The sequence below is a fragment of the Cetorhinus maximus genome, chromosome 20 (genome assembly GCF_964194155.1).
Source record: "Cetorhinus maximus chromosome 20, sCetMax3.hap1.1, whole genome shotgun sequence".
Lineage (NCBI taxonomy): Eukaryota > Metazoa > Chordata > Chondrichthyes > Lamniformes > Cetorhinidae > Cetorhinus > Cetorhinus maximus.
The window spans coordinates 74,507,150-74,523,121 of record NC_135898.1 but is presented as its reverse complement, the minus strand read 5'-3'; the positions used below and the strand labels follow the sequence as shown (position 1 = coordinate 74,523,121).

At 42.1% G+C, this 15,972-nt stretch overlaps 1 protein-coding gene across 2 annotated transcripts in view; it reads right to left on the bottom strand.

The window, feature by feature from the left end:
* Positions 1-15,972, bottom strand: part of adgra1b (adhesion G protein-coupled receptor A1b) — a 537,318-nt gene that overhangs the window by 37,735 nt on the left and 483,611 nt on the right. The gene's annotated exons all lie outside the window — the stretch shown is intronic.

Sequence of the window (15,972 nt, the reverse complement as noted above, 5' to 3'; positions counted from 1 at the left end):
AACAGAATTGCAGGTACCTACTGAAGAACCAGATGCTCAGAACGACCATCAGTGAGGGAGGTTCCAGATCAAACATCAGAAGCTGTAGAGCTGAGACGTTCTACATGCATAAGGAAACCCCCAGAAAGACTGATTTTGTAAATTATTTATCTGGGTGAATAATTTGCTATTTTAAGAAAAATTGTAAAATGTATTTCTGAGTAAAAGGGGAGGGATGTAGTAATCTGATGTGTAATATACCTTTAAGACAAATGTTATAAGGTAAGATCACATGATCTTGGTACCCAATAGCAGAGTAGCATGGGCTAACTCTGTAGTCAGTAGTCTTGAGTTAGAGTCTGATGAATAAAGAGAGAGTTTTGAGTTGTAAGCACACAAGTGTAGCTGCTGAGTTCCTTTTGTAAATAAACAGAATGTGTTCCTTCTAAGAACGATCTACTCATCTTCCCTGTTTTGGTACCAACTCAGTCACCCCGAAACAAGCGTGCAACCTGGATCTTTTTGCCCCAACAAACTAGGGCACTGGATCCAACAGGTACGTACTGTGATTTTTCAAACAGAGCTAGCAGACAGAATTATTGAGTTGGTGATCACAAACACTCTCATGGAGTCATTACAGCAAGGTCGGCTAGGCAAGCCCAAAATGTATACCATTGACGAGCTACTCAAGGACGGACATAAGTACAAAGTGATCCTTGCAGGTTGACAGAGTTTACAGGTCCTCAGTATAACCCTAATTGTTGGCATACTCACTAGAACGCCCAAATCTAGCGAGACATGTGGAAGGCGTGGCCTTCTGCATACACTAAGGAAATTCCCAGCTTTCCAACAATTCTGCAAGGCATGTGTCAGAAAGGGCCATTAGCAGCAGCAGTGCACTAGAGCAAAGATTGATGCAGCTACAAAGAGCCGTGCACTGATCCAAATAGGCTGTACACAACGGGTAGCTTCAAGCAATAAGAATGGCCATCTGGTGTCCTGTCAGAAACATACACAAGGTGATTGACAAGCCAGAAAATGACGATGATGTGCAGAACAAGATGAAGAACAGTGAACACAAGCTTTCCATAAGATTGATGGTGTGAAACATGGATGCCATTACACTATCTGAAGTGTTTGCCAAGGTTCGAATAATCTGCCCTAAGAAAGTTGGTAACTATTTGTTATTGTCCAAGATTGACACAGGGGCAAGCACCAACATACTACCTTTGCAAATTCAAAAAGACCCGTACCCACAGACGTGGAAGGCCATGGCAAAAAAGTACTACGGTAAAATATTCAGCATACAACCATTCACTAATTCCATAGGCAGGAGTGGGGTGCAAATACAATCAATCCTCCTGGGTGTCACAGATGTTCCACATTGTGGAATCTAAAAGCCCAGCGATTGTGGGTCTACCAGCATGTCATGACCTCACACTAGTAACAATCCATGGAATCAGTCAGACATCAGGAGGCAAATAACCTCAGAAACTACTCCTATTACCTCAGTTCATGACCTAACATCGAAAGATCAAAAATGTTTCAACAAAATTGGCAGTTTCAAGGCAGCTGCAACATTACGCTTGTTGGGGAATGCGACTCTGTCAATTGATCCACCATGTAAGTGCAGCACCCACATACAAGACAAGTTGAAGGGGACAAGGCAAAATGGAGAAAGACGGAATCATTAGAAGAGGACAAGAGCATCCAAATTGGTGCAGTTTAATCATGTGTCATTAAGAAGGATGGATCACTGAGAGTATGCCTCCATCTACGACTTTTAAATGCAGCTTTGAAATGTTGTCCTTACAAAATACCCACATTAGAAGGGTTAAATCTGAGATTTGCAGGTGCAAAATTCTTCTCGAAGCTTGATGCCAGCATGGTTATTGGGCGATACACCATGAGGAGAAGTCCCAAGAGCTAACTACATTTCGTACCCCATTCAGACGAAACTGTTTTCAATGACTTCCTTTCAGGCTACCTGTTAGCCAGGATCTCTTTCAAGCTCACATGGGCTGCATTACATGCTCTGTGCCAGGATGCGTCTGTATGGCTGATGATATTGCTGTTGTGGGAAAAACAAAGCAGAACATGACCATAATCTGCACTTATCGATGCAAGCGGCATGTAATGAAGGATTGGTGTTCAAAAGTCTGAAATGTGACATCAACATTCAGCAGATCGATTTCTTCAGTTCTATTTACTCCAGTGCAGGAATATGTCCCAATCCAAGCAAAATGGAGGATATTGGGGGAGGCAGTGGCATAGTGGTATTGTCAATGGACTAGCAATCCAGATACCCAGGGTAATGCTCTGGGGACTCAGGTTTGGATCCCACTGTGGCAGATGATGAAATTTGAATTCTATATAAAAAAAAATCTGGAATTAAAAGTTTAAAGATGACCATGAAACCATTGCTGTAAAAAAAAACCCCATCTGGTTCACTAATATTCTTTAGGGAAGGAAATCTGCCATCCTTACCTAGTGTGGCCTACATGCGATTCTAGACCCACAGCAATGTGGTTGACTCTTAAATGGAATGGCCTAGCAAATCACTGAGTTCCCAAGGGCAATTCAGGGTGGGCAATAAATGCTGGCCTAGCCAGCGACGACCCCATGCCATGAACAAATAAAAAAAAATTAAAGCCATGCCAACTCCTCAAGATAAGGACAATATTTGACAATGTCCTTTTAATTTCTTGATTCCTTACATTCCAATTTCAAAAATCTCCATCATTAAACGAATTGTTGAGAGAGGATGTGCTTTTCCTGTTCCATGAAGACCACCACTACTGCTTCAAAGTACTGAAACAGTCATTAGCAGAAGCATCAACATTGCAATTTTACAATCCTAGGGAGACAACTGCCCTGGAGATAAATGCTTCACAGAAAAGTCTGGCAACATGCAAACTACAAAAAGGGAAATGGATTGCATTTGCTTCAAAATCTCTGTCTGTAATGAAATCAACCTACTCCAAAATCGAGCAGGAAACATTAGCTTTAGTGTTTGGAATCATTCATTTTCATATCTCTCTGTTTGGCAAAAGATTTATGGTGGAGACCAATCACAAGCCACTGGCGAAAACTATTGACCAGTGCACCACCAGGCTTGCAACATCCCCTGATAAAGATTTAAGGTTACGACTGTGTGATTAAGTACGAGCCAGGTAACTTGATGATCACATCAAATACACTTAGCAGAATGCCTAACCCTTGAAAAATAGAAGATATATCCTTAGATCTATAAGTTGACTTCATTCAACATCGAACTTGAAGATGTTCTCCAAATTGATCTGGTACATTTTGTGTGATGTGAAATGCCAGCAGCTACATGAAGAAACGGCGAAAGATTCTACGCTACAGAACCTGTGGAAAAACCATCATTGCAGGATGTGTGGATTCAATATAGCATGTCCACAATCACGTGAGACAATTTTGGCCTTATCAGGGCGAGACAGGCATTTCCGAGAGAGTCATTTTTAAAGGCAGGCAGGTCACCATACAGGAATCCTTGCAACCTGATGTACCTCAACAGCTTCATCATTCACACATAGGCATAGATCGGATGAAAGACTCGCAAGAGAGACAGCCTATTGGCCGGGTATGAACAATGGCATTGAAGTCATTGTCAAAAAGCAATAGGCACGACAGAAGCATATGTCAAGTGAGCACAAAGAACCATTGATTCCATATAAAGTTCCATCCCTGGTCAAAAATCGCATCTGAATTCTTTCATGTCCATGGCACTGACTTCATCGTCATCATCTTTCCCAAGTACCCCGTTATTCGACAAATGCACGATACATTGAGCACAATTGTTGTACACACTCTAAGTGCCATTTTCAGTTTATTTGTGTGCCTAGAGAGAGCATTATGGATAACAGTCCTCAATTTATTGGTAAGCTATTTCAAGATATGTGTGAGAAGTGGAATATCAATCACACTAATTTTTCTCCTCATTACCCTAGATCTAACGGCCTGGCTGCACAAATGACTCACACAGTAAAATCTCTAATTCTCAAATGTAGACAGACCAAGCAAGATCTACAGGTTGTAATGTTACATCTGAAAGTGACACCATTAAGTGCAACTGTTTCATCACCGGCAGAGCTCACCTTTGGAAGACCAGTGCACACCAACTTACCTACTCTTACTCATTCTACTTTCTCAGAAACTAGAAACCAACTTTTAAAACTGCAAGAGAAGATGACCAATGTGTACAATAAAGATGCAGGTACAGAATTGCCACGTTTACAGTTGAGACAACATGTTCACATCCAATAACCTGCAGAAGGTACGTGGTATCCAGCCGAGGTGACAGGATTTGTTCACAGCCAAGGTCTTATGCAGTCATTACACACAGAGGCATAACAGTGAGGCATAACCGAGGATAAATCAGATCTATTCCAGCTCATACAGCCCTATTACATCTAGGACAGGACCCTAAATGCAACCAGGAACATCCCAGAATGACAATTCTACAGATCACTGTGAGCAATTAAACAAGCCGCCAGGCAAAGTTAACATCACAAGATCTGGGTGTGCCAGCAGGTTACCTTTGCACTTTAGAGACTTAGATTCATTAGCTCTATACACTTATGTAATAGTAACTAAACATGAACACCTATTGTAAATAGTCATACTTCTTTGAAAGCGGAGAAAGTGTGTTCTAAAAGAAAGGGGATGTTGTAATATGCATTTAAGGGATATCAGCATGACATCACCAGAAGGGAAACATGTCATGTGATCCAGTCTTGGGGTGGAATTTTACGGCAGCGGGATTTTACAGTCAATGGACTTTTGAACGGCTCATTGCATTTTATGGCCCCGCCCCCGCCACGACAGCCATAAGATTCCGCCTAGTTTCACTTTTGCTTTGAGCAGAGCACAGACACACAACTCTGATGCCTTCAAGCTTTTTACCTATGTTGAACTGTTCCCATGTGCCAGGTCTTAATAAATGAACCCACAACGTATTTACTACATCCCTTATGAGTAATTAGGTGTTATATCATTATATAACTGGTGATCATGGACTTCCATTGGATTGGTCCATGATTATGCTTGGCAAAGTACTGCAGTGGTTTGCCACTGCCTTCTGCAGCATGGCTGACCAAGAAACTCTCCTGCTCTTTACCACCTGCCATCAACCGTATTGGAAGGATTTACAGGCTGATTATCAAGCTGTTTGGCCACATTATGCATGAGTCTTCCTTGGCCATCAAGTCCTGAAATGAGAATTGAACCTGGAGCTCTGGTCTAGAAGTAGGGATGCTTTCGTTATGTCACAAGACATTCCTACACTTGAATACCAATCTTATTAAATTCTCACCAAACAGGTCACTTAGCTGGCATAATAGTAAAAAGATAGATTTTACTGAAGAAAGATCTTTGACCAATTTGATTTCTTCCTTTACTATCACCCCATTTACACATTTAACTGCTTCTCCAGTGAGTCCAGTGCCCAAACACTATACCTGCGAACACATCCCATCTGTTGATCATCCTCAGTGTAAATAAAACAATTTTTCAAGGTGTTGCTCATAATGGGTATTATACGAGGAGCAGGATTTTCCCCTTCGAGGCAGGGTTCAATTTCAGGTCATGAATCCACCTCCGTCACCAGCCTGTTGGGAAGTGAGATTTTCTATGGCTAATGGCGGAATTGCATTCCCAGACTTGGGTTCATTATTGCATGGAAGGTGTAAACATGCCCAATACCTTGGCCTGAAGAAAAACACGTGACAGGTCTGAAGAAAGCACAGAAAGTGCCCAGACCTGAAACACTAAAAAAACTGGAGGAAAAGTGCCAAGTAGAAAAGAGTAGAGAGAAGGGCAGGGTTTGGATTGGACAGTTTGCAGAACCTAAGGAGCAGGGCTCAAGGAAGTACAGCAGGTGCCAAAACCAGCGAGAAGAAAAGTGGGGAAGAGAAGGAAACATAGTGGGTATCATTGAGCAATGGAGCTAAGTGCAACTTGGCAGGTGGCGAGCTCTGTGCTAGGCTTGGTAAAAGAGTACCACTGGCGCACAAGTCCACAGTACACCAGGGGACAGTTGATGGTTAACCAGCCAGGCTAGCTCAAAACAGAACCTGGGAGTGGAGGGGTAGGTTTGTCACTGGGGCTAGGATTAATCTCACTTGCTACCACATAAACCTGTAGACACACCTAGAAAATAAATGAGGTGATCCTGGCTCGGATTAGAGAAAATTTACAATAATCTGCGCTGATAAGTTATAACTGGTTGACTCCAGTGATATTCTTGCATGTGCTCATGGGTCCCTAAGCCATAACTTTGCAGACATGCACTTAATCTCTCTGGATTCAGGTAGATGAGGCAAACTCTTCAAAGCAAGAGGATGTACATGCAGGTAATGAGAAACTGCATTTGCGCATTTCTCAGCTCCTTTGAAACTCTGGGGTTCTGCCATGCAGCCCTGGAAAGCCCAGAATATCAACACAAGCACCAAAGTTACAGCGAGCAAGTGGGAGAATGCCCTGTGGAAATTCACCTACTCTTAGCGTGGAATTTAATGTAGCTGCCGAGAATCTCGCATCGCCTACGTTTGTGAAAGCCTGCCAAATTAAGGGCCAGTCAGACACTTAACTGGGCAGTGGTGGGCCTTCCTGGAGATCAAGGTCCCCAGGGGTGGAAATCCTGGGTGGTGGCTGTCACTGGCCCTTGCCCCCGCGCCCTCTTCCTGTTGCTGGGTCTCTCGATCAGGCACTGAATGCCTGACAATAAGGGAAACCCCCTACACCCTCCTCTCCCAGAAGCCCACAAGCAATCCCACCAGGGTTTGCTTTTCGGGCTTCCTGCATGGCTACTTCTAGCTATAAACAGACAAAGTTCCAGACCCAAGCGGTTTGAGATCACGAGCATCCTATGATTTGAAGCCAAGAATAGAAAAGCACCAAGAATTCCTGCTGGGATTCAGTTGACCTTCTGCCATAGCCTTTGGCAGAAATCTCAGAAAAATGATGTAAACAGCTGTTTCTGAGGTTTTTGTCAATCTTCCACCAGAGTTACCACAGGAGATTGGGGAATCAATGCAGCAATTCCATCCCCATGTTTTTTTTAAATCAAAAGAATGTTACTCACGCCTTAAACCTCACCGTGTGTGAATTCAGATTACTGCTTCTTACAGAAGACAAAAAAATTTCGGGATCTGCTATCATTTAATGGGGTCAGCAAGGTTACAGTTTCCATAACCCAGACAGGCACCTGCACCACTTGGGGTTCAGCAGCAATAAAATGCAGTTGAGGATTGTGGTCCTGGGTTACTTCCAGGGCCACCCCACATCATTCCCCTTCTCCCTGCCAACCACCAGATACATCTCTCCACTGTGCCTCAGGGCCACTGATTGATTCCAAGTTTTGGCTTTATCTCTGCCCTTGGCCACAGGCATGACATCTGGTGTTCAGAGGCCTGGTATGCCTGTTTTCAGCATGCCAGCCTGCTAAGGTCCTTAGAGGCAGAGGATTGAGGAAATTCCTGGTCTGGGAGTGGTTACCACCAGCTATGTCACTGTTACACCTTTGGGTTGTTCTGAGGTTTTGCCCCTAATAATGCCATGACTTAAGTTATACCCCTTCTGCTGGACTCTTACCAGAGTTATGACAACAATGATCCAGGAGGGTTGTGGGTTTTTACACAAGACCTTTAAAATAAATACATATAAAATGTCACAATTATCTGAATTCCAAAAAGTATTCTTCTGATATTCATATGCACACATTCTAGGAAGGTTTGAGATGAGATTGGCATGAGTGGAAAAGTGCCTGCCTCAATTGCTAGTATCTAATAATCTTAGTTATAGACTGTGGACTCTATTCACCTAATTATTGTTTAGATGCAATGTGTACGCAGTGTGTACCGTCTACAAGATGCACTGCAGCAGCTCACCAAGGCTCCCTAGGCACCACCTTCCAAAACCATGACCACTACAATCTAGAAGGACAAGGGCAGCAGACACATGGGAACACAACCACCTGGAAGTTCCCCTCCAAGCCACTCACCATCCTGATTTGGAAATACATCGCCGTGCCTTCACTGTCGCTGGGCCAAAATCATGGAACTCCCTCTCTAACAGCACTGTGGGTGTACCTACACCACATGGACTGCAGCAGTTCAAGAACCCAGAAGGCGAAAACAGTTTGGGCTAGTACTGTTATTTCCCAGTTTTTAATGGTGTTCTATTTTAAGGTATACAAGACCAGTTTGGACCGATATTCTTATTTCCCAGTTTTTACTGTTTTTTCCTTCTGGGAAGCCAGCTCACCACCACCTTCTCAAGGGCAATTAGGGACGGGCAATAAATGCTGAATAAAAAAAAGTAATAATTCAATATTTCATGGTTAACTTCATCCATATTTGATTTCAGTCTCATTGTCCCTACTGCTTTTTATAATATCTATAAACGACAGGTGGACTTCTCTGCTCCTCTGTAGATGTGTAGGAAGTTATGTGGAAAGATTAGAGAAAGTGGAGCTGCTCTCCTTCGAAGAGAGAAAGGCAAGGGAAGGTTTGATAGAGATACGCATCATTAGGCAGAATTTTTCATATGGCGGGTGGGCTCAGCGGGAGCGGGTGGGGGCAGCTGCGGAGCCGATTGTCGCCCAGGATCGGCTCTGCGCTGCCATTTTGCGCGGGCGGGCCAATTAATTGCCCGCCCAGTGTAAGACGCAACCAGTGGTGAAAGAGCATGGAGCTGCCTCAGGGAGATAGAAGGGCTTCTGAAATTAGTAAATAAAAGGTTTATAAATTTATTTAAACATGTCCCCTATGAGATTGGGCATGTTTTTATACTTAATAAATAAAAGTTTTAGGAAGCCTCACCCTGCTCGTGGATGAGGTTTCCTAAAAAAACATGGAGGCCGCTTGGCCTTTTTGCCTGCCCGCCATCCATAAGGTTGGACAGGCAGCGTTCACAAGTACTTCAGTTAATTTCTTAATGGCCTGAATAGGCCGTTTACATATCGGCGTGCGCACAGCCAACTCCGGCACGCACCCGCCGAACGAAAATACCGCGGGATGCGTGTTGGGCCCGCCCCCACATGCTGACTGAAAAATCCTGCCCATGAGAATAAATAAGGAGAAACTCCTTATAACCAAAGGGCACAGTTTTAAGATGATTGACAAAAGAACCAGAGGGAACATGAGGATTTTCTTTTTTACACTGTGAATTGCTGTGATCTGGAATGCACCTTGAAAGCTTCAATCCTAACATTTAAAAGAGAACTAGATAAGTAATAAAAGGGAAACGTTTACGGGGCTAGGAGGAAAGACCAGGGGAATGGGATTAATTGGATAACTCGACCTAAGAGCTGGCACAGGCACGACTAGCCAAATGGCCTCCTTCAGCACAGTATTATTCTGTGATTCTATATTTTACTGAAGTATAGCAGCAATGTCATCTGTTCTTTTTCTTTATTTTAAGCTTTGCAGAGTTCATTTCCTCCCCCTACCCAAAAACTATGGAACTAAGTTATATGCAATAATAGCTAATCTTTTGAGACTGAGCACTGTATATATGTGTCAAAGCCAGTGAAAGGGCCAAATTTGATTACACAGGGACGCAAAAATATGTACCCCCATGCACAAAAACTCCAAGGCCTCCACTCCCCAAGCCACCTTCTCCACCCCTATATCTTGGAAAATGGGAAGCTTCGGCCCAAATTATTTAATATTCTTGGGTCCGGAGAATTGGCAAAGTTTGACTGTTGCAAAAAAGTTAAATTCATCAGGCAGTGAGCAGCTTTTCCCAGTCCTCTAGAATTGGTAGGTGTAGAAAATGGAAACTGAATTGAGCCTGGCATGGTACAAGGAACTGATGGCTATATTTAGTTCCTTAGCATCTAAGATACCACCGCAGGCCATCGTATAACCTTATTCTGAAACATCTTCATAAAAAATATTGGAGAATTTGAATTTGACCATTTATGGGTATTAACTTCTATGTTTAACTTGTTTTGATCCACATTGCAGGGATCAGATAGGGTCACAATAACAATTACAAAGTAAAATATGAAATTGTCATTTTATATGTGGTTGGGTGGACAGTGATTCAGCATCAAGCTTACCAGTATTGATTTAAAATAATTGTTACTATGAATGGAACCATATCAAAGTATGTTAAAAGTAAAGTAATGAAAATTGATTAAAATGATAGGGCATTAAAATGTTTTTATAAATAGAATGTTTGACTGCATAAAACATTCACACAAAAGGAACATGTTAACTTTCATTAGCAAATAATAATTATAGAATGACAATGATGATGTCAAAGACAAAGATGGACTGCTTTATGAACAGAGTTCTGACTTCATTATGGTTTAATTAAAATATGAGAGAAGTACTCAAGCACCAAATTAAAAGAAAAATTACAATTTTATATGCATTTCTGAGAGCAATTTGGATTTGATGGTAGTTTAAATCATTCACAGGTAAAATATCCTTTCACATGTTTTGTTGAAAGAAACCCCATTTATTTCTACAATATTTATATAGCTAGTCTATACAAAAAGGTTAAGTTATGTTGGCAAAACACACAAGACAATTAGATCAGGCGCTTTAAAGCTTTTTAAGCATTTCCTTCAGCAAGAGACCATTCATTTTTTGACAAAGGTAATTATTATAATTTACGGTTTGTTGTTTTTACAAGGAAACAGGAGAAAAACGTTGTTTGACTTTGGTTAAATTTTATTATGTATTTACCGTATTCAGTCTTAGAACTCATTTCTCAGTCTATTCTTCTGCTTATATAATTCTCCTTAACATTCCTTTGTCAGGAGGACAAGAAAGTGAGCTCTTAGCAAAATTCTGTCAATTCTTCTTTGTAATAAACTATTAGAAATACAGGACTGAGTGGCTATTTATTTGTCTCCATGTAGGAAATACATAGGGCGGAATCGTCCCAGATTTGCGCAAAGTGCAGTCGCGGGCGGGAAAAAAGTGATTTTACCCGTAGGCCACAATGGTGGGTTTCTGCGCCGTATTGTCCCATTTGCATCTCATTAATTACACAGCCACTGGAAACATCTCGCTAGCGGGCAGCCTCCGATTTGCCCACCATAGCATTACCTCGCCGCTTCCTCACACAGGGTGCCATATTTAAACTGCAGACACGCCCACACTTCTCAATGCTTGCAGCCGGTGAAGTCATGGCCCCAAAGACCAAGAAGAGTGCAGCCCGCGCCCCCCCCCCCCCACCCCTCCCCAAATTCAGTGGTGCATCCCTGGTACACTTCTGGATGCCATGGAGGCCCGCTGCGATGTCCTTTACCCCTACTCTGGCCACAGGAGGCCCATCTGTCTCACCACTCCGGCTTGGGAGGTGGTGGCAGAGGTGGTCAGTGCCAATGCTGCATACAAGAGGTGGGCCATCCAGTGCAGAAAATAGATGAATGACCTCATCCGTGCTGTCAGGGTAAGGCAACCATCTTATCACTCTAAACTCACACACTCACAAGGCCATCACACATTCACCGGCATCTCACTCACTGCCAGCTCAAGGGACATCACCACTCACTCTCTCCCACACATTCTCATATCTCCATGTGGCCTCATCTCCTCCGCAGACTGCCTCCTCAGCCCTCACCATCTTAAGGCCTCTTATACAGATCAACATTTGCCCCCACACACACTCGGGGATACCCCCCTTCCCCAGTACAGCCCTTGCCCTACCGTCTCTTCCCTTGCCAGAGGCTGCTTCTTCTCCTTCCCCAAGCAAGCCTTAGCCGTGCAGCCATTGAAAAGCCACCCCCTGCCATATGGCTGGTCTGGTAGGTAGAGATCTGCCTGTGAGATGCCTAAAAGTGATGTGGTGCTGCCTGCAAAGCCTGGCGCTGATGACTGTGAGTGCTGCCTGAAGCAAGGTAGGCAACAAACCTCAAAGTCCTGAGCAAAGTGCAGCTCGCCAAGTGCATGTTGCATATGTACAGTTGTGAAACATGTTGCTGTGATTGATGTGCCCGAATGATCCAGCGTAGGGGGGATGATTCCGGTGAGCAGGGCTTATAATGAGATGCTAAAGTATTGAAATTAGGTTGCCGACGTGTGGTGGCAGGGAATGCGGCCCGCCATTGAGGGCTGGAGTGGCCGATCGTAAACTGGTCTCACAAAGGCGTGAAACCGATTTTTGACCTTCTCGCTATATTGTAACCCCCCCCACAACCCACCCACCAAGACACCCGATGCCAACGGGGCAGGGAAATTCCGGCAGTAGATTTCTTTTTGCACTTCCTCCATGTTCAGCAGATTTGCAAACTTACCTGAAGAATTGTTAATGCTGATGAAAGAAATTCTCCAATACCATGACAAAGATAAATATGAAATATATATTACCCATACTTCTGCAGCATAAAGGGAAACTGAACAATTTTTTTTTTTTGCTCTTCTCACATTCCTGTGAGACTACAAAGAATGTTAATTAGCATCCTAGTGGTGAGGATTGAATGCAAAACAGGAACCATTTCATGTTACAGCAGATTTATTGCACCAGTCAATGGCTAACTATGTTTTTCTAAGACTCAATCATTTACATCAGTGGTTTATTTTTGATGAGCAGTAGCTGTCACTGAAATTCTTATTGATATCTGATCAATTTATCTGAACTTTATCAAGTGCCTGTTTCAACTGAACAAAATAGGTGACAGCCATGCTCTGGTTCATTTCCCAGGGCAACACCTCTACCAATCAAAGTCCACTTGCCAACCAAGCAGCACTCTCTTCTCATGAAGTATAAATTGTTGTCCCCTTTACATTTGGTATTCTTGCGAATGTTCTGATGAGTGCAAGATGAAAAGCTATGACATGTCTCTTTTTCAGCGAAAATCAGTGGGATCTTAGTATCCTAAAATGCAAGATTTCCCCATTTTCCATGCTCAGGCCAGGATTATCCTCTTTAGAGTGGAGTTCCGGCAATATGAGCCTGCTCACCCGTGCCTCTGATTCTGTGCAACTCATTGTGTGGAATTTTACGGCCAAGTCGTGGCACAGGCTTAAGTGCGGCGAGCCGTTCAAAAGTCCATCGACTTCAGCGGGACCGTAAAATCCCTCCGGCGTAAAATTCCGCCCGCTGAATTAGTATGTTGGGCTCCTGTTGGAATGCTCACCATCCACCATCAGTCCTGAGGAAAATGCCAGAGGTGCTGCAGTGGGACCACTTATTAAAGGGGCAGCAGTTCTCCAAAGAGCAATGGAGTTCCAGGATTGCATGCCATGGTAGAGAGTGATTCCTACATAGCTAAGTCACTGGCGGTCAGGAGTATTACCATTACCTTCTCAAAGATGGTCCCAGCAAGTGGCAGTAAGGAGGGAAAGCTTCCAGGACCTCTGGCCTTGCGGCCAGCAATGATGGGGAAGGAATGACCAGTAGCATTTCCAGCAGGGCAGGGGAATTGAAATCTCAGGTTAGTGTTATAAAATGCCAGTAGATCTTACCACCTGAATTTACTCTCATTCTCTGCTGCAACACTGCATGATTATGGATGGTATCTTGGAGGTGACCCCCTTCCACCCACACACGTGTGTCAGTATTAGGCACTTATAGGCCATGCGTGCATGTAGAGTGAAAATTACTTTGTTGCTCCCTGTAAATGTACTCCATAAGCTTGTTGAAATAGCCAAGGAAGAAACTGAAAGACACGGAGTATAAGTAGATTTGTTGCTCAACATATTGAACCATTGCAGCAATCAACAAAACCAGTAGAATGTATGACTAAAACAGTGGAGCATATGTCAGAGGAAATTGTGATCAAACTGCTCTGTCTGACTGTAACTGAGAACTGTGTTCAGTTATAGTTCTACATACACAAGGATGATGTTAAAGTGCTGGAGGTAGTGCAGAGAAGAGCCATGAAGGAGCTGAGTTATTACTAAAGACAGGAGAGACTTCATCCCAGATTTTTTGAGGGGTGGTATTATAGAGATACATAAGACAGTTATGGGAACAAAATAGATAAATCGCTGGGATAGCATAAGGGACACAAATTAAAGCTAGCAAGGGTAATTCAGGATGTGACAGGAAATTCTTCTTCACACAGTGATCAAAACAAAGAATAGAGTACCAGGGAAAGGTGAGGCAGTACAAAATCTGCTAAGAAATAACTGAATGTTGAAAGTGGAAGAAACCTTAATCTTTCTGAATAGATGAACTAAGATGGACCGAATGGCCATCCTCTTGCATAGTTATCCTATGAACAGTTTGCTTTAATTGAACCTTAAAACAATAGAAATATTGCACCTGTTACTTTTCCCACTTCCCACACCAACCACCATAGTGATCTTGAGTCAATGTACTACTAAGTTATGAATAATTTTGTGCCACATCTTTGTACATCTAAGAATTAGGTTGAAACTGGCCAAACTAATTTCATGTAGAGTTCTTAATAGTTGCCATAAAAAGGAAACTTTCATCTCAGTTTGATTTATGTTTGAAAGCAGGTTCCAGAGGTGAAAAAGCAATGTTCTAATTCACTGCAGCACTGTTGATCCTCTTTTAATAATCTATATTTTAAATTTTTTTTATCCTGCTCAAATGGTTTTTTGGCAAAAAACAATTTTAATATCAGTGGGGCTAAAACTTTTAGAACTGCTGGGCTAGTGCCATCTGGGCATAATATTTGATTTTAATCAAGTTCCATGTGTGCCAATCATTGACTTAACAGATATGGTACATCTTTTGCAATAATGGTCTTGAGGGAACACTTTGCTTGATTATTCAAATCAATTATCATTGTGTGCTTTTGCAAAACAGATTCAGTCTCACAGGAGTGAAGCAGAGGGAGATATAGGAGTTTTAGCAAGGCAGTTGTTATTAGTACATGCAGTTAAACCAAATCATATATTTATGATAAATGTGTGAAAAAATGCAAAGTGACCTTTAAAAAAAATGACATTTTAATGAAAGTATAATTACCACAATATATAATGGACTTAATAGCAATCAAGTGTGTGAAGAACTCTCACATACAATTGAAAGCTTCTATATAAAAGACTTGTAAATTCATAATAAATATCACAAGCAAAGCTTTATATGAGTATTGTAATAATGGCTTCCTTAATATATTAGAATTCAACAAGGCATTGGTTAGTAAAAATCATTTCAGCTTGCTGTATGGGGAAAAATATTATTAAATGGTATTTGAAAACCTGGTTTGAAGAATGAGTCCTGAAAATGGACCAAACCAACATACAAACCAAGTGGACTAAACCACTTCTGGTTTGAGATCAATTGTTGTGGAAATTTCTTTTAGGATATATAAAAGCCCATAAAGAAGGCTGGGATCGATCCAGTTTTATGTATAACCATAGCGGAGTTGGCAACAGATGACAGGTATTCTCCATTCTCTAGAAGGTGCTCCATTCTTAAAACTGGAACAGACCCCTCCGCACACCTCTGCCACTGATTTTATCCCAAATTCATCTGGCCCATCTTTGACATCATGAAACTGCAGGTTTGAATCCTTCAGGTTCTAATTCGCATTCCCTGGAAGATCTATTTGGATGGAGCTCTGCTTGTCCTTATCAGGTCAATTCAGCTGTAGTGGGGATTTGTGTCTATTTGATGATTAAATATGCAAATTGCTGCCAACTTACTTTTTGTAGTTATCAATAAAGCCTCTGGATAACGCAGGGAAATGCCAATTTTAATTAAATGGAATCATTGCACTGTGTTAATTTAGATTGGAACTAAAATGAGATGCAACTATACTATTGCTTGACCTCTACTCTAGTTTACTCTAATTCATTTTAATCCTTAAAGAATTGTGCCACTTCTGTATAAAAAGTTTTACAAATGACCATTTGTTTTATCGCGTAAACTCCGAACAGGAACTGCCCACATATTCATTAATCATTTATTAGAACACCACTGCACAATCTTGCACAAACTGTTTGCAGTTACAAGACAGTGAAAGATCATCCAAGCAACAAAAAAAACACACAATAAAATGGCATTAGGTTTAAAAGTAAGGTCAACAGC